This window comes from Echinops telfairi, unplaced genomic scaffold, assembly GCF_000313985.2.
Source record: "Echinops telfairi isolate 266 unplaced genomic scaffold, ASM31398v2 ScPeMD7_7356;HRSCAF=8355, whole genome shotgun sequence".
Classification (NCBI taxonomy): domain Eukaryota; kingdom Metazoa; phylum Chordata; class Mammalia; order Afrosoricida; family Tenrecidae; genus Echinops; species Echinops telfairi.
Genome location: NW_022111256.1, coordinates 3,032,085 through 3,056,914, shown reverse-complemented (window position 1 = coordinate 3,056,914; position 24,830 = coordinate 3,032,085).

Below are 24,830 nucleotides of genomic sequence, written 5' to 3'. Positions count from 1 at the left end.
TCTTTCTTTCTTTTAACTTTTTCCCACTCCTTTTTAGTTGGCTACCATATGTATCCCTGGATTTGGTCTGGCCCCTGCCATGCTACCTGGTCCTCATCCCAGGAAGGTTTGTATACAGTTGCTTTTTCCCTATGCCCCTTTTGCATTTTTTTTTTAAGCTTACCTCAGTGGACTTATGTTGTACTTGTCCTTTTGTGCTTGGCTTACTTTGCTTAATAAAGCTCTTTCTTATACATATATGAGTGTCTGAATTTGTTTCTCTAGTCTACCCGGACTAACACAATACAGTACCTTGGGAGTGGGGTACTAGAGAACACGAAGAGTGGGTGCTTGTTTGACCTCTGTCTCATGGGAGTTCTTCTGATTTGGTTAGCTAGAGGACAGACATGGCCATGCAGTCTACCGGGTTGTGATCTGGAAAGAATATGAGAACTTAAAGTTTTGATTCCTAGAAATTGTCATTGGTTCATCCTGTCTGAAATGGTGAAAATGATTGTGATAAATGTGCATCTTGAGCTTGGGTGGCAAAATCGCTTCTTGAATTTCTCAGAGACCATGCTGCTAAGTGAAAATGACCGACAGAAGGTCAAAATGTCTGACAGAAAGCCTGGCCCTGGCTTGATTCAGTCATAGGCCTAACGCCATATGGGATAAATTTAGATAAGGATAGAATTTGATTGTTTTAAGATTGAGTTTAGGATCTGGCTCTCCTAGGTTTATACTGTTTTCTTCTGCCTATTGTTATTGATATAATGATTGAAAGAAATGGTTATAGGTAAGTAAAAATAGAGAGTTTGTAAGGTTTCTTGCCTTGAGCCAGTAAACTGGAATTTAAATGGGTTAGGACAGGCATGCAAAGAAGGCTCTGAATGATAAGCCCCACCCAGGGTCTTGAGAATTCCAAACATTCAAAGGTGAAGAGACTTGCCTAGGGGGTTGTTGACAGATTGAAGAATAAAGGAACTCTTTGGCTTTTGGGATTTTGAACTAGTGTTTTTTGTCAGAAGCTGAAAAAAATTTGGAGTCATGAAGAAACTGTCTTCTCTAGGACTGAATGTTAAAGGGAGCCTGTGGACAGGCTGAAATGCTTTCTAGGTGACCACCTGGATCCACTTGTTGAGTGGAAGTGAGAGACACGCAATAATAGAGAGATGGGTTGAATCTGGCCACTAACACCATAGACCTGGTTCACAGGGACTGCAGGAGAAGATGAGAGTGGATTGACTGGTCTGAAGTTCATGACGTAGCACAAGGGGGCTAGGGTTGTTGAGAATTTGTGATGGGGCTTATGGTCAAAAGGCAAGGCAGCCAATGGGCACCCTGGTAAGGCTAAATGAGGCAGCCCACACTGAGTTGACCAGAACCCAACCAGATGAAGAGAAGATTTTTGAGCCTGTGAACTGATGCATATTGCTGCTGACTTTATGGATTGCCTGTCCTGATTTGATTTTGCTTATGGATGTGAATTCACAAGGTTCCAACTACAAAGAATTAAAGAATATGATTGTCTCCTGGGTTGATGTAAGTGGGCACTATAGAAATTGGATACCCAAAATTGGGAGGATAAAGGCATGAAGTGGCTGGCTTACAAACTTTCTTAGGTGGGGGAATATATTCATAGTATTATGGTACAGGTATTCACTTAACTGCAATTGTTAAGCATAGAGAACATCGTTTTGTTCACTTACAGAATATTATGTTTACATGAGGATGACACATGTTGAATTATATGCTTTTTAGTTTTACCCTGTTAGGTACAGATATGATGCTATCATTGTTTTGTTAAAATTATGTATGACTAAAGAGTTGTGTAAGAGTGTCAAGTTGACAAGGGGTGGGCTGTGGCAATTATATAATCTGTCAACTTGTGAAGGGGTAGATTCTAACCTGTCAATCAGGTTACAGCCAATGAGGTCTCTGTGTGGGCATGGCCTTTCTCCTAAGGATTCATAGAACTCCTGTATTCCTCCCTAGAAGCGGGAGACACTCTCTGATTCATCTTCCTGCTGACAAGCCACATGGAGCTACACTGATGCAGCCAGAACCCACACCAATGCTGAGATGCTTCCACCACTACTGGATCCAGAAGTGCTTCCACCACTACTGGATCCACCCACTGGCCTGTTATCCTCCTTCAGCATCATTGCCTGGCTGTGTGAGTCTAAAGAGTAATTTATGGACTAGTATTGACATATGGGGTAACATTGGACTTATAGACTTAATCTGGACTGGGACATTTTTCTTAATGCACAAGTGTACTTTTATATAAATCTCTTTCTTATACACATATGAGTATCTATGAATTTGTTTCTCTAGTCTACCTAGATTAACACAGGCATGACAATCTGATGGGCCTGAAGTATGTGCCACCCTCTGGAGGTAGGCATAGCTGCTTCTGCTTCTTCTTCTCCTCCTCCTCCTCCTCCTTCTCCTCCTCCTTCTGCAATAGAATAATTTCGACTCCACTTTGAGGGGGAACTGGGAACAAAGGTGCTGGCACACATAATGGAGGATTTGGGGGGGGCTACTTTTTTGCTTCTGTATCTGCTTTTTGGTTTCCTTAAAGCATTCTTTCTGATGGCCTTAGCAATTCATGACAGACACCTTTTTAAGTGCCCAAGCAGCTTCGAGCAAATTTAGGATTTCTGAACTGCAATACACATGGTCAGCAGTTCACAACCACCAGCTGCTCTATGGGAGAAAGACTGAGCTTTCTACTCCCATAAACAGTTACAGTCACAGAAACACACAGCGGGTCACTATGAGTCAGCATTGAGTTTGGTTTTTGGTTTGAGGACTGTGATGTTTTTTGCTCCCGAAGTTATTAGGAGTCATTCTTTCTAGTGCTGTCATGGGCATGGAAGTTGGTAAAGACATATTTCGAGTCAGTGTAGATAGGGCCTTTTAGTCCTGCTCCTAGTTGTAGTGACCTGTATAAGGGCTCTACACTCTGCCTTTCGGGTGAGCTATCTTTTGCCAGTGGTTGAGCTTTGATGATCTGCGTGAGGGTGAATACAGCATATTGAACCCCTTTGGAGAAAACAGCTTCCATATGTGTCATAAGTTACGTCGGCCTGGGGTAAGGGAACATCTTTTAGATCTGGCCTGCTGGAGTATATATACTTCATCCACTGTTGGGATGCAGTCACGGTTCACCGGTCTGAGCTGTAAAAATAGAAGGGTTGCAAGGTTTAGGGCCTGAGAAGTTTCAAAATGAACTCAAGGATTTTCACACAGCTAAGTTGGTACTTTTCCATGAGGCTGTTTGTGAACCAATAGTTGCTTTTGTATTCCATTAAGGTGATTCCTGCATGGGAACTATGATATAAAGTTCCGGTCCCAAGGTTAGTTTATCGGCTTCGGCTAGCAGGAGATCATGCAGCAGTGAACCATAGCACCGGAACCACCCTTTGTCTACTGTATCCAATTCCTTGGAAAGATATGTTCCAGGCTCATGTCAGTAGCCAAGTAGCTGAGTCAATACTCTTATTGATACTCCTTTTCATTCATGAACACACAAATAAAATTATTTTTCTACATTCAGCAGTCCTAAGCTGCATCAGTGAACAAAGTCTTTTTGATAGTTGGAAAGGCTTGTACAGCTGGGCTCCACCACAGAGGGTCTTTTTCATCCCCCTTTGTGGCTTCATACAGAGGCCTGTCCATGATGACAAAGTTGGGGATCCAGATCATGCAGAAGATGGCTGCTCCCAGGAAGTCTTGCATTTCTTGGTGGTTTGCTGGTTCAGAGATCACACAGACTGTTGACTTGTGGCTCTGGTCTAGGGACCTCTGTCCTTCGGATATCTGACATCCTAGCTATTTCACTTACTGGGCATAGATTTGGGCCTTGCTTTGGGCCACTTGGTATCCAGCCACCCACAGGAGATGCAATAAATCTCGGGTAGCTTCCTGACCCTCTGGTTTTGAGGTGGCACAGGTTAGTAGGTTGTCTACATACTGCAGGAGTACTTGCTCAAGGAAAGATTCAAAGGCTTCTAGATCTTGGCTTAAGACTGTTCCCAAGAGGGTAGGGGCATTTTTGAATCTCTTCTGCAGCAGGGTCCAGGTCAGGTGTTGTTTTCAGCCAGTTTTATCTTCCCACTTGAAGGCAAATAGGGTCTGCCTAACTTAGGCTAGGTGGAGGAAGAAGAAACAATCTTTTAGATCCAGGAAGGTGAAATGAGTTGCTTCCCTGAGTATTATTTTGAGCAGCACACAGGGCTTTGCTTCCAGTGAGTGTAAGGTCTTGTTAACTGTGCATAGGTGTTTAACTGGTCAGTATTCCGAGGAGTTGGACTTCTTGACAGAGAGGAGAAGAGTATTCCATGGGGACTGACATGAGTGGAGGATGCCATCCTGCAGTAAGTGGCCAGTATGCTACCACTGAGTAGCATTGCCTCTAGCCGTATGAGATAGTCATGGTATTGTGGACCAAGACTTACTGGATCCCTCAGGGCAACTCAGACACTCATATGCACACTCTTCTCAGTTTTCAAATTCAGGATCAATTACAATTACAGTTACAGTTTCACAGTTACAGTCACAGGACTATGGCCCAGGCAGCCAAATAGTCAGGGGCACTTTGGTTTGAGAAGTGATCAGTCTCCCCTTCCTCCCAAAGACGGTCTCATTTCTCCCAAAGGAAGCCTCCCAAAGAGGCTTTACTGGGCAGACTTACAGAGCTCTGCTGTCTCTCATCCTCACCTCCCAGGGGGTTCAATTTCCTGGCAACTTGAGTCTGCTCAGGCTGATCTTCCCCGTTAACAGAGCTCCAGACAGGCCTTGTGTGCTAGTTATTGAGGTGAAATGTGCCCTCCTTTTTCCCGGCTAATGCAATGTGTACTCCTTTTCCCAGCCAATGCACCAGAAATGTAGCAGATGGACAGAGCTGCCCCATGGAAAAGAGACCCAGGAGGAGGAGGAGGAGGAAAAAAAAAATTTTGTACAGTTGGTTGGACTCCCTGGAATAATTTTCAAATGTTGAGCCCCGGGCTTCACAGTCACAAGTTTATGTAGGTTGCATTCAAGGGGTGGGGCGGTAACAAAGCATTTTCTTACAAGGTCAGGGTCCAGTAATTCAAGTGGAGAGGGCCAGTCGGCTCTTAGGATGGGTGACTCCTCTTACATTTGCCTTCTTGCAATACTCTTACCACACTGTAAAACCAAAACCAAACTCACTGTTATTAAGTCAGTGCTAACTCATAGCGACCCCCTGTGGGGTTCTGAGGCTGTAATTGTTTACAGGAATAGAAGGTTCAGCCTTTTTCCCACAGAGCTGCTGGTGGTTTCAAACTGCTGACCATACAATCACAGTCCAATGCATAACCGCTATACCATCAGGGCTTCCCCTTACCGCACAGTCAGAGTTAATTCTTAGCAACACCCAGAGTTAATTTTTAGCAATCCCCAACGTTAGTATACAGATAAACTTACCTAACTACATAAATACACACACCAAAAAACCAAACTCACTGCCACCAGCTCAATGCTGACTCATAACGACCCCTTTGGTTTTCTAAGATTGTAAATGTTTATGGGAACAGAAAGCCCAGTCTATCTCCTGTGGAGCTGCTGGTGGCTTCCAACTGCAAGACCACGTGGCCGCAGCCCAACATGTAACTACTGCACACCAGGGCTTGTGTGTGTGTGAATTTTGTTGTTAAGTGCCATGGAGTTGGTTCTGACTCATTGCAACCCTATGTACAATAGAGCCAAACACTGCCCAGTCTGGTACCATCTTCACAATTGTTCTTATGTTTGAGCCCAGTTTTTTTTTAGTCACTGTGTCAACCATCTTATCGAAGGTGAGGTAGTTAGTTGATTGTGCCAACCTGGCCGATAAACACATGTGGGGTTAATTGAAGGGCAGAGGGATAAATGGCTCAGTGAGCCTTGCCTTTCGAGTTCTCCAGTCTCTTGTTTTGTGATGGCCGCACCGGGGTGCAGCTGCCTTAGCAGTTCCCTGCTTCAGCTTGCAAGATTGACTTCCTACAAGACATCCCCAAGGAGAAGCCACATGAACCTATCCTGATGCAGCCCTGGGTGCTGGAGCAGCCGCGTGGAGACCCCTGCCAGTGCTGAGATGCTTACACATTCACTGACTCAGCTTTCCTCCTGCAGTCAGCATCGTTGTGTCTGTTTTGTGAGATGGAGGAGGACTTTGTGGATTGGTGTTGGACATATGGGTTAATGGGTTAATGTTGGACTTGTGGGCTTGGGCAGCACTGGGTTGGGATGTTTTCTTGATGCACACTTAACCTATATATAAAACTCTCTCTTATACATGTGTTTCTGTGGATTTGTTTCTTTAAAGTGCCCAGACTAACACAAAGCCCTTTCCCTTTTCCCAGGTCCTCTACTAAGCATGAATAGTCTCTCCTAACAACATGTCCAAGGGATGTAAGACAGAGTCTTGCCTCTCAGGATGATTTGGCTGTCCTTCCTAAACAAATTCATTTGTTCTTTTGGCAGTCTATGGTACTTTCCATATTTTTTCTAGCAACACACTTCAAAGGCATTGATTTTTTTGTTGTTCTTCCTTATTTAATGTCCAACTTTCACATGCAGATCAGGCAATTGAAAATATCATGGCTTAAGTCAGGTGGACCTTGGTCCTCAAAGTCACTTCCTTGGTCTTCAACGTTTTAAAGACACCCACCACGGGTGTGTCAGCTTTTCATACTGTGGTGGCTTGTGCGTCCCTGTGATTCTGGAAGTGACGTCACAGTTATTTAAAATAGCACCTGTGGTCAACAGGCTTCGGCAGAGCTTCCAGATGAAGAACAGACTGTGAAAACGGAATCAGACATTCACTTCTGAGGACTTGGGCACGGAACACCTCATGGACCGCAGCAGCACATTGTCAGTGGCTGCAACAATGGCTCGAGCATAAGAACAACGGAAAGGAAGGGGCAGCAGTGGGCATCAACAGAGCTTCCTTCTGTTGTGCGTTGGGTCTCTGTGAACTGGAACCAACCTGATGGCACCCAACAACGACAACAGTATATGATCTGGACATCTGGTGGGATACAAATAATATAACAGCTGGGTCGATGCCCCAATGACTATTTTAGGTATATAAAAAAAAACTACAGAGAAAGCAAATCTGTTGTTTCCTACAGTTAATACTTAAATAAGAACAATAAAAGAGGTATACAACACTAGTTCATATTACAAGAAAGAGTTTTAAAACAATGAAAAAATATTAAATAATATCTGACAAAACCCAGTAAAACTATTATTTAACGTATTTCCATATTGCATCTTGATGGACTCTCCTCACTTGCAATAGTTTTGCTTTTATCTGCGCATCACCATCTGGGTGATTTATCATCAACTATCTTTTCACTGTGGGAGTAGGATCCCCTCCCTTTGGAGGCAGGCCAATTAGGCAATAGTCATTGTGTTTGATAGATTAGAAACAGGTGACTTCTCTCTCTGAACATATTATGTCCATCTTTGAAACACCCCTTTCCACTCCTACTGAATTTACAGCAATTATTCTAACACCATTTTAAGTTCTTTGAACACTTTTCAGGAATGGCATAATTCACTCATACCGTCTTGTGGGAATTGGAGGTGGACCACAAAGGTGAAATGAATGAGTCACCCTCTGCTGGTTTTACCCCTTTACATTCTATGCTTATTTCCTGAAGTAACAAAGGTAAGGGAGTAAAAATGTATTTCATCAAAGTATAACAAATTTTAGGAGATGAATAAGTAAATATTGCATGTATAGTGCTGCCTTACTATTTTATACCTATGGACAGAATGAACATTACTATGGGCACTTAGAATATGCTGTTTGTGGGATACAAAAAGACTGTTCCCCAGCTTGACTCCCCCCCAAATATAATGTTAGACCTAGGACACTGCTTGCAACTAATGGTCAATGATTGTCAAGTTATCTCCCTGCAGACTCCAGCCATCCAGAGCAAGCAGGCACCATTGCTTCTCCCACAATAGGCAGGGCTCACTCCCTGCTGTCAGGGTCAGTGGATTGCTTCCCCTGAAGCTTAGACTAAATCAAGTCTCCAGCTCTAGGGCCATCAAGATTAGGCTGCCGTCATGAATCTAGGGCCCACCCATCTTGTCACATGTGTACCCTTAATCCCTCCTCTTCCTATAGCATGTGTTCCCCTAGATTGTACCTCTCCCATTACTGTATTAGCTATAGTACAACCCTTTCCTGTGACATATGGCTTTACCTGTAATTAGGGGGCTTGCATGTCCCCAAAAGATATATAAACCTTGGTTAGCAATAAATCTCTCTCTCTCCTGCTCTCTCTCCTGCCCAGTACCACCAAGAGGAGCTGAGGTGAGTATGCTACCATGAAATGTGTCTGACTCTTTCATTTTACTATCTCTCCTATCCCTCATGTTGTCTATGACTTTACTATAACATTTACTTATTATCGCTGTACAATTGCGCCCACTCGGTCTGTGATGATTTGTTAGGGGCTGGCTCCCCTGACAGCTGTTCTTCAGAAAAGTAAAGAATGTAATTTGCCATTTCCACATTGGGTGGCTGCCTGCCCACCCACCTGATCCCTGATTATAAGCACCATTTTAACCATTGTTCCTTGAACTTAACAAAAAATTAGGTATCTATTTTGACAACCTTATGTGTGGCAGTTACGTAATCTGGTGTCAACTTGAGACTATTAAGAATGAAGGGGTGAAGTTTAGGCTGTCAATCAGGTCACAGCTTGATGACCTCTTTTGGAGGCAGTAAGGAAATAAATAACTCATTGGAGGCCAGACCCACTCTCTCTGCTACACATCCCTGTTGACAAACCCCATGGAGCTACACTGATGGAACCAGAACCCTGGAGCTGGAGCAGCCATTTGAAGACCCAGTTCAGTGCTGAGATGCTTCCACCACCACTGGATCCACAAGACTTTCCACCCGCTGGCCTGTGATCTTCCTGTATACTGCATCATTGCATGTGTTGCGTGAGTCTGAAGAGGAATTTATAAACTGGTATCTGGCATATGGGGTAATATTGGACTTATGCACTTGATCTGGACTGGCCTGGGATGTTTTCTTAATATACAACTACTTTTTGATATAAAGTTCTCTATTATACACATATGAGTGTCTATGAATTTGTTTCTCTAATCAAGCCAGACTAACACACCATGTGAACTGGCTGAAACCCACCAGTGATACAGACATGCATATATCACACACACAACACATCTGCACACGTGCATATACACTCTTTCCACATTATGACCAGCTCAGGAAGAAAATAAAGAAGAAATTGTTACGGTGACTAAAAGAAGTGGGAAGAAAATGGGTATAGAATATGTGTCAGACTTCTAATTACGCCTCCCAAACGTGTCTATTTGTTTTTCCTGAACTCATGTCCATCTCCCTAGAGCTACCCTCCCGAGCTTTTTTGGCAGTGAAATGTGAGTGGAATTGTTGTGTGTGACTTCTGCCGCACTTGCCCGAATACTTCACTGCTGTCTTGGATCTTATTTCTTTGATTTTCTGTAGTCTGGACTGCTAATTGAAGTGCAATCCAATGTTGGCCAGGCAGAGCTGGAAAATGGAAGCCACTGGAGTGCCTGAGTAAGCCTGTGGAGAGCAACTCTGTAAGTCAAGACTGAGCTGCGTGAGAAAAAGCAAACTCTCATATTGCTTGTTAGGTTTGTTGTTGTTGTTAGTTACCATCGAGTTGACTTCCCCACTCATGCTAACCCCACGCAGCATCCATGAGAAATGCTGCCCGGTCCTGTGCCATCCCCATGGTCACTTGTGGATTAGACCATTGTGACCTATAGGGGTTTCACTGGTTCAGTTTTGGAAATAAACCAAGAGGTTTTCTTCCTAGTCCTTCTTAGCCTATATGCTTCACTGAACCCTATTTAGCAGCACAGCATCTTGCAAGCCTGACAGATGACACAGGAAGTACAGTGATTAAGAATCGCATCTGGGTCTCCTGTGTAGAGAGTTAGAATGCTACCCCTGCACCACCACCCCTGCTCCCTGTGATCTAAACACACAGAGCTAGAGTCTGTAAGGAAGGGGAGAAGGAGAGACAAACTAGGACAACTACGGAAAGAAAGGATAGCACTAAAATTTCAATCAGTTAAATAAATAAATAGAGATAACAAGGTGGGATATTATTGATGGGAAGGCCAGGTTCTGGGAGAATCCTGGGGAAATGACAATATTTCTGCAAAGCTTCTCTGTCTTAGTCACTCTGAAAGGGGGCATTACCTGATAATCCTGCCATCTCTTGAACAAAATGGTCACAAAGACGTCGCCATTTACCCAAGTGCCTCAAATACCTAAGGATTGCAAATTAAAGTGATAGATACTGGTACCGGTAACAGTTTACTCATCAATTGCAAACATTTCCCAGTGGGATAGATAACTTAAAGAGTAATCTATGCTTATAAAAAGGCCAGCCTTACTAATCTGAAAGGGACTGGCGGACCTTCTGTCGCCTTCCAGGTCTAGAAATGAAATCACTCCCATCATTCGAATTTAAAAAAAAATCATTTCATTAGGGGCTCATACAACTCATCACAATCCACACATACATCAATTGTGTAAATCACATTTGTACATTCATTGCCCTCATCATTCTCAAAACATTTGCCCTCCACTTAAGCCCCTGGCATCAACTCCTCATTTTCCCCCCTCCCTCTATGCTCCCTCCCACATGAACCCTTGATAATTTATAATAATTGTTTTGTCATATCTTGCACTGTCCAACATCTCCCTTCACCCTATTTTCTGTTATCCATGCCCCAGGGAGGAGGTTAGATGTAGATCCTTGTAATTGGTTCCCCTTTTCCAACCCACCCTTCCTCCACCCTCCCGGTATTGCAACATGATTTGATTTTTAGACAAACAATACACAGGTCTATAAAGGAAACAATAAATGTTAACGAGGTGTGCACACCTGAGAATGATCAACCATTTGAGATCACAAGGGCAACTTTTATCCAAAGACAAAAATTCGGCAGGGTTATGAAAGAAGAATGAAAACAGGAAACACAACAAGGAAGTGGGATACGTGATGTCACGGTGTGGGGATTGCAATCAATGAGATGAAACAGACAAGCCAACAAACAAACAAACACACAAACAAACAAACACACAAACAAGAATAGCCCTGCATGCTTATTTCTGAATGTGAACAGCAGAAGTAGAGTGAGCATCTTTCATGAACACCGTAAAAGGGAGTCCCACTTTTCTCTATCATTTGACTCGGTAACGTCTAAAGTTTCATTCTACTCTAAGATTTTCCAGAGAAGGTTTGATTCAGAAAAATTGAGTAGTTTTTTTAAGAGTCAGGTGAATTATTTTTGTTTTACCTCACTATTCTCTTGGGAGCAGGCTTCCAACACGTATCAGCTCTTAAATCTGCTAAATAACTGGATTCCATGTACTCCCTGGGTAAGTCATAACTTCACTATGAATTGTCTTTTTCCTACGCACTATAGCGCAGTGCTTGCTTCCTGCCTGGGAGCACAGAGGCGATCTCAGCTATGCCAAGGCAGGTTAAGGCTAGCTGTGCCGCCTATGTGTTTTCAGACCTGTTGGGAGTCCCCATTCATGAAAACACATTTCTCACTGACATAATCACAGATGCCGGAGATGCCTGAAATTCACCCATTCGTGTTCATGCCTATGTACAACCGAGGGTCCTCCCTGAACAGTTCTTTGTAAAATGACACTTATTCGCAGGTAATAAACTAAATGCGTGTTTAAAAAGCGGGATGAAGGAAGGAACGTTGCGAAGAGGACAGTGGCAGTGAAAATAATTTATAGTTTTCATGAACCTGGATCCACAGTCCCTCTTTGTACCTGCTGCAAGTACAGGAGAGAAACACAAGACGACCCTTCTGTGGCCTGTCATCTCCTCCCTCCATGGCCTCTAGCCACACGTATACACTGCGCCAATACAGGATGGCGAGCTGATGGGAACACCCAGCCAGAAGAACCAGCTGGCCTGCCTGCCTTGGCCAGACCTCTCTCTCCTTACGTGGAGCAGCCTGGGTCCTGGATCCTCACACATGATCTTTTTGCTCTGAGTGTTCCAACAGTTGGCCAAGCCAGCTCTGTTCATTCCTTTGTGCCCAGGTCATCTGAGGAGAAAGGGGACTCAGGACCGGTAGGACTTTATTGAATAGAAGGGGAAGGCTAGTCTCACCGTGCAATGAGGGACTGTCTGGGAGGTGCAGGCTTGGGTGGAGGGCCTGAAGCACTTGACGTGACAGAAGGTCACTGGGCAATTGGCAGAGGCCAAGAGCAGGAAGCCAGCTGGAGAATAAAAGGGAAGAAAGGGCGAAAACAAACCTGGATACGCTGCCATTTTGCCATGTACCTTGACAATGATAAGAAGATTCCGGTTTTGAAAATATATTTTCTTACACTTTTAGAAAGCATGTTTCGCTTTCGGCCAGGCTATTTCTGAGCACGGAACTTAGGGCTCCCTGATATTAGAGGAGAATTTGGTTTTGTTCCCAGATGCTTTGCTCAGCATAGTGGGGAACCTTGGTTTCGTGTTAGGCTGCCAGGCACCTTGAGCAGAAACATAAGCAAAGAATGCGTTCCGAGGAAAGGGAAGGTAGCTTGCCTACAGAAGAAAAGACTGGTGGTCAGTAGATACATGAAGAAATGCTAGATTGCTTTCCATGCAAGAGATGCAAATCAAAACAACTCTGAGATACTAGCTCACACCTGCATCGATAACAAAATTAAAATCAAGCCAAGCAAATAACCCAGGAAATAACAAATACTAGAGAAGATATTGGAAGCCTCATCCATTGATGGTAAAACTGGAAACCAGTGGAATCACCATGGTGGAAATCGGCATGGCCCTCCTTCATACAACGGGGAATAGAATGACAGAGGGTTCAGAAATCCCTCAACTCAGTACATACCCTAAAGAAATCCGGAACCCAGCATGAATAGAGATACATACCCACCACGTTCCCTGCAGCACTAGTCACAATGGGAAGGAGATGGAAACAACCTAGATGCCTGTCCCAGGCAGCATGAACACGTCTGGGGACAGACGTATAGTGGAACACTGCACATCGCTACCAAATAGGGAGGAAACTGTGAAAGGCCTCATGCCCTGCATAGCTTGGAAGGCCATCAATTTGAGTGACGCCAGTCCATCACAAAAGGCGAACGATTGTATGAGGCCATTGTTAGAAAAGAAACAAACTCAAAATAAAGATTTTTCAGGCCTCAAGAAACAGGCTTTGATGGCTACCAGTGGTGGGAGGAGCAGAAAAGAAGGGGCAGCAATAGACTTGGAGAGCAGAGAGGTGTGAACGTGGGCGAAGCCAAAGATACCATCCCACAAGAGGGAGAAAGGAAGAACGCAGGAGGAGGGAGGAGGCAAGCTATTGTCAGCTTAGCTAAGTTGTCGAAGGCAGACATGATGGTTTAGACTATAAATCCCACCTCATTCACAACGAATGGTCCAAAAAGAAAGAAACGAAGAGGGGAGTGGTGGTTCCGTGGTAGAATTCGTGCCTCCCTCCCATGTGGGAGCCCCGGGTTTGATTCTTGGCAAATGCACTCTTTGGGTAGCCATCACTGGCCTTACAAAGACTTGGTTGTTGTTAATGTGTTTCACCAGAGCTTCCAGTCTAAGAAGAAAGGCCTGGCAATCCATTTCGGAGATCAGCCAAAAGCCTGGTGGGTCACAATGGTGTGGTTATGGGGTAGCAAAATACTGGGCAACCTTCCACTGCCACCCAGGCTCAAGTACCTGTTGGAAAGTAGCTAATGACAGCAAAGGGGAAAGGAAGGGGGAGGGGGAGTATCGCAACAGAAAGTTACATCGGTAGGAGAGAATAAAGCTGACCGCATGAGAACGTGTCAGGATCTAGGCTGCAAGGAGGGAAAGAGCCATCAGTCCATGCAACTCGTGGCACAGACATGGGTGTTATAGAAGAGGTGGTGCTACATGTGTGTATTAAATGTCGTAAATGCATGAACATTCATGAGCCTGACTCTGACGTTTTTCCTACCGAAGATCCTTACAGTTAAGATGCCTGGCAGGACATTCTGCCTCCTAATGGTTTACAAACTCCCATCACCTTTTAGGTTATGAATTCTCTGATGGAGAAATGGAGTAACATATTCATGTATGGTGGCATCGTGTTTGGGTGGTGGACAGCTCACCATAAGGTCTGCAGTTCAAAACCACCAGGGGATCTTTGGGAGAAGGGCAAGGTTTTCTACTGCTATAAAATGTTAGAGTTTCAGAGATCCACAGGGGGCAGTTCTGCCTTGTCCTATTGGGTCGCTATGGGTTGGAATAGATTTGATAGCAGTGAGTGACCACTTCACTCCATAGCTTGTTGCTTTCTACCAAACACTCTATCTTAGCTTCCCGGCATTTCCAGCCTCCATGTGTTTAGACGGCGCCATCTCATTCATCTGGCCCGTGAACATCCTGAACAACATACATGGTGGGTGTCATTTCTGGGTTGAAGGAGAGAAGAACGAGAGTGTGAACCTTCAGCTGGTTCCTTCACCACCACATAACCTGTAGCCATACAAGGCCCTGGGTGAAGCTTTAAGATGACAGATCTAGCAGCCAGTGTGGGCCATTGCCCACTCACTAACCTGTGATGGAAACAGACCCTAACTGATAGAGAAGCTTGTGTTGCCCTTGAGCACCTGAAGCTTGGGCAATAAGGAGATGTATTTGTTACTGCAGAGTAATTGAACTGATCGTGACTCATAGCAGTATCTTCAATGAGTTTTGTGACACAATTAATAAATGCATGACATGGGTAGGTGGAATGACCCTAATAGGGTATTGATGGGATTGCCAATGTGGGGGAATTGTTTCATTACCCACCACTTCATGTTCTTTTGTTTCTCTGTCAATGCCCTATTGCTTTGGGCCCATGCCTATTGGCAGTTAGCGCCATTCTTTCTGTCCTAATAAAGCATGTGGACGCTTTCGGGAAAAGGCTAAATGTTGTACTCAATAAACTACATTAAAATACATGGAGCATAAACTACATTAAAATACAATAAACTACATTGAGCTTCTGGGGTCCAAGGCACAGTGCTAAAACTGAGAGTACAAAAATGGGTAGGACATGGCCCCTGCCCTGAAAGGAGTCAGAATCTAATAGGAGAGACAGATAGCCAGCCAACTACATTACAGGGAGAAATGTAATAAATGTCAGCACCAGGCAGCTGATGTTCACAACAGCACAGAGAAGGGGTGGCACGTAATCCAGACTGGGACTCCCAGGCTAAGGGGACTGTATGTGACAAGGCAGAGATAAGAGAGAGCAGGCCATGTTTGAGAAACTGCTTATGGCTTAGTGTGACTGGTATGACGGGAGAAGATGGTACAGAAGAGGAGCCACGAAAGATAATTCTAGAACAGCGAGCAGAGGCCAGATTAAGCTTGGCCTACATGGATAGATGTGGGTTGTAAAGTATATAGAGGACATGGTGTCCCCATTAGTCAGAGACTTGTGATATGAAAACTTTTGACATCTCTATAGGGATGGCAGAGAGCTGTGGAAACATTTGAAGCAGAGGTGTGGCGTGATAAAATGAACACACTGAGCAGGGGTGTGGAGAAAGGACTGAGGGGCAGAGGAGGGGGCGTCGGGACTGCTCAGCAGGTAGTTGTGTGATCCACATGCCCTCTTGACACAGTTCCCTGGGTTGATGAGGGCAGGGTTAACGGGAGCCCTGCTGTTTCCAGTACTGCAGTCTTTGGGAGCTTACTTGCCTGCTAGCCACATTTCTGCCCTGTCAGTGAATCCTTCAGATCAACTTTGCATACTCAGAATTGGGACCATGTGAGTCTGGTTTTCCCGTTCTCCAATTCAACAGAGCTGCTTGATATTTTAGCATGAGACTGACAGAGGTCTTCCATGGGACCTTGGCTGGACCCAAGACTTCCAGGCTGCCTACTTCCAATCAGACACTTAAGAGAAACTTTAATATATTCTGGTGTTTCCAAAACTCTACCCAATTTTCCTGATTCTATCCTTTCTGTTGAAGATAAGATCGACCATCAAAATTTCATTGCAGATATCATATTACTGATTAAAATTTGAGGTACTTAGTTTATTGTGCCAACCTGGCCAGTAAATCAATGTGGGGTTAATTGAAGGGCGGAGAGATAAATAACTCTCTGAGCCTTGCCTTTCAAGTTCTCGGGGCTCGTGCTTTCTGCTGGTCGGACCAGGGTGCAGCTGCCTTAGCCAGTTCCCTGCTTCAGCTGGCAAGGCTCACTTCCTGCAAGATATCCCTGAGGACAAGCCACATGGACCTACCCCAATGCAGCTCTGGGTGCTGGAGCAGCCGTGTGGAGACAGACCCCTGCCAGCACTGAGATGCTTACACGTCCACTGACTCAGCTTTCCTCCTTCCATCAGCATCATAGTTTGTGTTTTGTTTTGTGAGATGGAGGAGGACCTTGTGGATTGGTGTTGGACACATGGGCTAATGTTGGACTTGTGGGCTTGGGCAGCACTGGGCTGGGATATTTTCTTGATGTGCACTTACCCTTTATATAAAACTCTCTCTTATACATATGAGTTTCTATGGATTTGTTTCTCTAAAGTACCCAGACTAACACAATATTAAACTATTTTTTCCAAGTATTTTCCCAAGATAGTTAAAACCAGGCCCATAAGGAACAGGTACTACTTACATAGGCATATGTAGGTTGGTAGTGGCTATTTTCTTTTGTCAACTCAAAGTGACTTCTTGAAAGAAAAAAAAAGGAAAGGGGGGAGTTTTCCATTTTTCTCTATTTTTATTGCATGCTGAATTGAAAAAAAAATACATTCCAGGCAGATTAAATAATGAAATCATTGCATTCCACAGATTAAGTCACTGAACCGGATTCTTCTTAAAAACTACTAGATGCCTGTATTTGCATCAGGAGTGAACCAGAGGACTCTTACACGGGACCACAACATTCTGTGGTGTGTGTGCGCACGCGCACGTGCACGCATGCTTGCTTGGGAAAGATGTTGAGAAGATGATCTAAGGGTTAGGAATGATCTCCTGGCCTCGTGCAGAGCTTCCATGGGATTTCCAGTGGCAGAAAACAACACTCGATGGAATAAATCCAAATCAAACCAGAAGCAATAGAAACCTCTTCCTCTCTGTCAATCTATGCCCAGATGCCTGTCTAGGGAGGCTCGTGTGCTCTGGAGAAGGTTGTAGCCCACTCCACACATTCGCTTCTTGGAGAGAAGTCCCAGGAGAAGGAAAATGGCTTTGCTTCGCTGGGCCCCCTCCCCAGTCTGAGGCGGGGCTTGGGCTGGACTGAGAATACCTTTTCCCTCCCTGTTCAAAGATGGCACACATGGTGCCTGGCTGCAGTGGTCCGTTTGGCACACACCATCCCTCCCAGCACCATGTGCTGGCAATCTGGCTCTGTTTCCCACCACCGCCACGGAGCAACATAGATCAGGCCCTTTGGAGAGCCAGGGCTGGGGTCCAAGGCATTTACACCCCCTGTGGGGCCCTTCTGCCAACCCTCCTGTTCTACACAGCAAGGGCACAGCTGGGAGCCTGCTGCCTTTGGGCACGGTCTGCCTCCTTTGACATTTGGGGGCCCACTCTTGTTGGTTTTCATGACAGGTTATGGCTGATGGCCTGTGGTGTCGGGAGGCTGCTGATGCAGCGTGGATGGAGAGGTGTGTTAGGGTAAGAAGCAGGGTGCTATTGGAGGTCTAGATCAGACACCTGAGCAGCACGTTTGTAACTCTGCCAACGGTGAGGGACCCAGAGAAAGAACCAACAGAAGGCTGAGAACAGGTTGAGGACGGCTGAGTGGGTGGCGTACAGATCATCACTCCTGACGGTGGAGAGTCTTTCCCATCTTACACAGACTTTGGACATGTGATCAGGAGAGATCAGTCCCTGGAAAAGGACATCATGGTGGGTCAAAATAGAAGGGCAGCAAGAAAGAGGAAGTTCCTTGGCAAGATGGTTCGACACAGTGGATGCAACCAGAAACTCGAAAAGGAGAGCCATTGTGAGGCTGCAGCAGGACCAGGCAATGGGGTTTTCTGCTCTGAGCCGCAACTGTGATGGTACCTAACAACAAAGCACTTTCCCATTTGCTAACTACTCAAGTTCTCATCACAGTTGCATGCAAGAGTAGGCATCTCACTTTGTAGATTATGGATCTGAGACACAAAAGAAGGCACAACTGAATAATAGCGTTAGGCATTAAGCCCTGATCGGGTGATTCCAAATGCCATGCTTCCTCAATACGTGCTCTGCTCTGTTCTTCCAGCCCTCTCCCCTTGCAGCCACCTCCTGACATGAAAGTTACACTTGTACCATCATGGAGCCCAGGGTCCAGTGCTCTCACCTTCTCTACCGTTGCCTTGTATCTTCTCCCACGACACAATGAGGCTCATTTACACTAAGGTGTGAATGGTTGAGCAAACTGCCCTGCTCAGAGAATTGACATTTTAACCACCAGGGAGGATGAAAGAAACCTCAAGTGAAAAGGATGAGAAACGAATGAGAAGAGCTCAAGTATTAGCACAGTGGTTCTCAACCTGTGGGTTATGACCCCTCTGGGGGTCCAACGACCCTTTCACAGGGATCACCGGTTACATAACAGTAGCAAAATGACAGTGATGAAGTAGCAACGAAAATAATGTTATGGTTGGGGGGTCACCCCCACATGAACTGGATGTAAGAGCCGCGGCTCTAGGAAGGTTGAGATCCACTGTATTAGAAAGTGATAGCTTTTGAGGGAATTGGGCCTTCCCGTTTCAATCACGGTGGTTGTTTTTTGACCAGAACAGTTCAACAATGTCAACATGGGCCATTCAATGGAGGATCTCTGGTAGTGTAGTGAGGTGTGCATTAAGCTGCTCACCACAAGGTCAGAGGTTCAAAACTACCAGTTTGCTCCATGGGAGAAAGATGCAGCTTTCTACTCTTGCAAAGAGTGACAGTCTCAGAAACCTAGAGGAGCAGTTAGACTCTGTCCTATAGGGTCGCTGTGAGTAGGAAGGCAGTGAGCTTTGAGAGGTTGACCTGGGCCAGGCAGGGTAGCTCTTCTCTATCAAGGATCAAATAAAGGGAAGGGCCAAAACATTTTCAGGTATTAAAAATAAAAAAGCTCTTAGTGTGGAATGACCAGGCTTGCCAAGAACTGAAGAGGACAAAACCCAAACCAAAATTCTCACTGTTAGAGCGTCGGTTCTGATTCCTAGTGGCCCTAAAGGACAGAGTAGAACTGCCCCTGTGGGTTTCTGAGACGAAAACTCTTTATGGGAGCCCTCAGAGTGGCTGGTGTTTGTGAACTTCGGTGGGGAGGTTAGCAGCCTAATGTGTAACAGCTCCTAAAAATACCTTTCATTCCCTGTCCCTTGATGCCCAGACTCAAAGCCAGGAGCATTTCAGAAGCGATAGGTGCTCTGGGGACCTTTCCCTACCCTTGGTGATGCTGGTGAAGGATCGAGCGCCACAATGTGGTCACTGGGCAAACAGTGCTGCCCGCGTCTTTTGCAAGCTGCCCTGTCTGTTTGTAGGCTGCTCCCTCTGTTTGTTGGCCATGTTTCTAGGTACCAATTTTAGTGCATCACGGAACGAACAAACCCTGCCAGGCATCCCTGAGCCGTGGGTCAGCGGAAAAGACACAAGGACTCTGGTTGCTGGGCGGCTGGTGGGCCGTTCTGTCTGGGCCGCCCTTTGCTGTGCAGAAGAACGGGCAGGAGCCCACAGGGTACCAAACATATTCTGGGCAGCAACTTGCACATGCCTTCATGTTTTCCACATACAGGCCTGCTGTGGCAGGCTCGCATTTTATGGCATGGAGCTACTTATTATAGGCTGGTGTAATGGGTTAACAATTTCCTGCTCCAAAATGACGGGGTAGGCTTGACCCCGTGTGTTAGTTTAAAGAAACAAATCCACAGAAACTCATGTATAAGAGAGAGTTTTATATAAAGGTTAAGTGTGCATCAAGAAAACATCCCAATCCAGTGCTGCCCAAGCTCACAAGTCCCACATTAATCCATATGTCCGACACCAATCCACACAGTTCTCCGCCATCTCACAAGAGACGAAATGATGCCAACTGCAGGAGGAAAGCCGAGTCAGTGAGGGTGTAAGCATCTCAGTGCTGGCAGGGCTCTCCACATGGCTGCTCTAGCACCCAGGGCTGCATCAGGGAAGGTCCGTGCAGCTTCTCCTTGGGATGTCTTGTAGGAAATGAGCCTTGTCAGCTGAAGCAGGGAACTGGCTAAGGCAGCTGCACCCTGTTCCTACCACCAGAAAGCAAGAGACCCAAGAACTCAAAAGGCGAGGCTCACTGAGCCATTTATCCCTCTGCCCTTCAATTAACCCCACATGTGATTATCAGCCAGGTTGGCACAATAAACTACCTCACTCAGGCACTCAGGGCTGAAGCCAGAAAAAGAGTCAACAAGAGACCTGCATGGAGATGCTGGCACAGGACTGGGAACAGAGAATCCAGGGGTCTCTTTGGTTCTTTAAGGGAAGTGCTTCTCAAAGGGAGCAATACCACCCCCTGGGGTGCTGGAATAATTCAGAGGGGATGCAAAAGCAGACATCCACACTCTAGTCTGGATTATAGGCTGTAGTACAGAATGTTTTACCTGCCAGGGGGCACTAGCAACTTTTCTTTTTTCTGGAAAGGGGCTGTATGCAAAATAAGTCTAGGAACCTACTCTCTAAGGCAACACTACTTCTCCATTTTTTTTCCTACAGCGTTCCCTCATCTCATGCTCATTCTACCCCTTATTCCTGGGTCTGCTAGGAGTCTTCCTAGAGCTTTCTTCAAAAGGATAAACCGTTAGCCAATTGCGGGGGGTGGGGTGGGGGGTGTGTGTGGAGGCGGGGAGTCTCTCTTCTTCCATTATCCCAATGCCAAATACACACATTTTAGTGTAAAAAGTAGGAGATCAATATTCAAAGAGGCCATGCTGACCTTACTCACAAAGCGAGTAGGAGCCCAGCCTTGGTCTTTCTGAGGTCAGGCCCCACGACTCTTCGTTTCTTTGGGGTTCATTACATGCTCTCCTCTAACAAGCTTCAGGGACAAATTTACTTGAGGATTTGAGCACAAAGAGGAAAATAGAAAATAGACCTGGTCTAAGCGGATGTCTTCAAACGTGGGGTCTAGAGAGCAGTAGTGAACGCTGGGGGGTGAGACGGTGATGACGATGCAGGAGAATCGGAGGGAGCAGCCCAGGGCACTGTGCACCTGCTCACGGTTCTTCCTGGGGCTGGTTTGCTTCTTCTGACCATAATCTGGATCTGAGTCAGAGGCCTTTGTTGTCCGTGTGCTCATAAATAAAAATAACTCACAAGACTGAACTAGAAGGGGCTGGGATCCTGCATCAGGAAGCCTAGGCTCAGGTGTGGGCTCTGCCAACCACCTGATGTGTGTTCTTGAGGAAGTCATTGATGGGCCCCACACCTTGGCTGAGGATGGCCAGGCTAGATGATCTCTGGGGCTCAGGCCTCTGATCACGGCTGGCCTCTGTGCTCTTGGGTGAGAGAGAAGGCTCCGGGCACAGGCACTGACCCATCATACTCTACAAGGAGGGGATGGAGGGCACGAAGAACTAGTCCCCCCTGGTTGCTTTATGCACAGGCCTGGGCTGTGAGAAGCCAACCGGAGAGCTGTAAATAGTCCATGAGCCTCAAGGGATCAGCAAAGCCTCCCCCGCAGGATCTCTAAATCGAGCTGCCGTGGGAGGTGTGGACTTGGGCCCTGCTGCCAAGCTGAGGGCCACAGGACCAGGGAAGGCTGTAAGCTGGGAAAGGCCCTCTTTCACCGATTGCCAGAATCATAATCTCTCAAATTTGTTTACAGCCTTATCATCTCCTTCTTGTCTTTGATCCTCATACTACAAGTCCTTCAGGGAGGAGGAGGGTGGGAGGCTGGTGACTTCTCTACCCCTGCTATGGAGGAACTGCAGGGACACATCATAGGATGGTCCCCCCAGGCCCTGTCCCCCACCACACACACAGTGAGAGATGGAGAAAATGTCTAGAGCAGTGGTTCTCAACCTTCTTAATGCCGTGACCTTTTAATATAGTTCCTCATGTTATGGTGACCCCCAACCATAAAATTATTTGTGTTGCTACTTCATAACTGTAGTTTTGCTATTGTTATGATCAGGCGACCCCATGAAAGGGTCACTCAACCCCCAAAGGGGTCACAACCCATAGGTTGAGAACTGCTGGTCTAGAGAGAGAGAGAGCATTCTCATTCCTCCTGGACTTCCATAGGTTCTCCGGCTAGGACTTCTGTGAGGGAATTCTGACTCATTTTGCCCTTATCCCTTATGGTCAAATTGTGAAGACAATGTAGATACACCTGTAGAGTGGTGAGCGTCTCTCCTTGCCTGGCTCTGGACCACCTCAAGTCCAAAGTGTCCAACGTGCTTTCATACATGAATTTAGGACTTTTGAGGAGGTTGCCATATAATCATGTTGGGAAAAAGCATTCTCCACCTGACCTCTCAGTTATTTCTCCTCTTAACTAGAACTGAAGAAGTCTTGGTTGTCCAATGGTTAATGCAATGGTTGGCAGTTCAAATTCACCCAGCGACTCCATAGAAGAAGACCTGGCAATTTGCTTCCAGGGGAGTTGAGAATACTGAGCACAAACTAGAAGGCATGTTCTACAAACGATTGCAAAGATGATTGCACAACTCTTTTTAATAAGTTCAAGCTATTGAACCGTATGATATGTGAACTATATGTCTGTTAGCATTTAAAAACAAAGATTACCGGTTAGAGAATCCTATGGAGTAGCTCTCCTTTGTCACTTGGGGTCACTGTAAGTCAAAAATCTACTCAAAGGCATCCGACAATGACAACACCCAGAACCTGTTCCCTCCCCACATGGCAACCCTCCTCTTTCTTCTTGTCTGGACAGCCGACCCCACCTTTGGATTATGGCGTGTATGTGGAGAATCTTGTCATGCCCCGTTTGAGGTGAACAATAAGTCACTCATTGTGTTTGCTATTCCTTTGGGGCAGAAATCATAGGAGAAGAGGTTGATTAAGGCTGGGCCAACTTGGCAATGCCTGGGGTTTCAATCTATAAAGAGCAACAAAAGCATTTCTCAGGAAAGTAATGAGACAAGGAAAATGATATTAACAACCACCTCTTCCAGAGAAAGCACTGCAGGTTACAGATAATTCTTTTTTAAGCTCTGGGGGTAGAGGCGGGCACTCCAAGAAGGGCTCTAGCATCAACCAAGGCATTGTTTACTCAGCACAAGGCTCGGGCTTTGCTGATGAAGAAGCAAGTGTAAGGATGGAACAGATCAACTCGGGGCCCTCCAGGAAAAAGGGACTCAGAACACACAACCACTCCTTGAGTGGAGGCTGGGCAGATGGAGAAAAGCAATGTAAAGGGCAACAAACCATTAGCCTCAGGAAGGAGTCCACCTGCTGCTTCAGTGTGGCACCACTTGGGATAAGGGTTGTAAAGAAAAAGCACAGCCTGTAACAAGACAGGACGACTTCAAGGAAGACAATGCCTAGAAAGCAGCCTCTGCATCTTTGGTCTCAAGATCAAAGGGCATCCAGATCTAAATACCCATGGAGAACAGTTATTCCTCAGTCATGTGCCCCATGACTTTCTTTGTCCCCCAGAGAGTTCCCAATCAGGAATGGAGAACAGAGGCAGTGGCTCAGCCAAATGACCTAGCACCCCACGATGCGAGTCTGCCTTCTATCAAAAGCAAGAAATCCGGTCGTGTCCTCTGTCTCAAAAACTATATACCTAGCAACGCATCTTCATCAAGAGAAGTCAGAGTTGAGGAAACCAGTTTTCTGGAAAAGAAGCGAGAAGTTTCTACATGTGACATCCCTCTTGGGAAGTATTGCCCCAGGAAGCCTTCATAAAAGACCAGTGAGACCACGCACCTGGTTCAAAGGATGAGCAGGACGGCAGAAAGGCCATGAGCAGTGGGTGGGAGGGCAGGATCTAGGCACACGGAGCTGTGATAGGGAAATACAATAGTAGGGAGGAGACTTATGATTGTGTAGAAGGCAGCTATGCTATTAGGGACTGCTGGTCTAGAGTGCATTCTTTGAGCAGAGAGTTTGAGGAAATGCTCTGTGACATGACATTGAAGAGCCTCTCTAGGAAAGTAGGGTGTCCAGAGAGAATGGATTCCCATCGCTTCCTCAGACCCATTCCATGGACTTCTTTGGTCTGTCCAATTAGTTTCCTTTTCCCTCTCACCTTACAAAAGTGGAGAGAACACTTCCCACTCTAGAGCTCCGCCAAGATAGAAACCTAGCTCAGTCCAGGTCTCTTCTTCAAGTGAATCTTCGGGTAGAAATCTAAAGGCTTCCTTGTCTAGAATCCGATTTCCCATCCCACATCACCATTTTCCAGTGCTTCCTACAGGGATGGGTTGACAGGTGGCTTTGTGTAAGCAATGAATGTTGAACATTGAAAGGGGGCCTCCTGCTGGTTGCCCCCACACCGGACAGCTGTGTAGAATCTAGTGGTACCATCTGGCTCTCTTCCCACATATGGCCTCCTGGAGAGACCCCATCTTGCCTTCGGGGCCCCCAGCCTGTTCATTGCACCCCTTGGAGCTCCCAAGTCTTGTTAGGACATTTGGATTTTCACCCTGGAAGAAGATCAAGACTATATTGTGAATTTGGCTAGGAGGGGCATGCTCCAGGTGTAGGCAATCACCTCCCCTAGATGTCTCAGCATTTTACAAGGATTCCCCTAACAAAACTTTTGAAGGTCACCTCTGTGATGGAGGATGGCCATACCTCCCGGTCAAAAGTGGAGCTTGGCCCTGGCAAACATTGA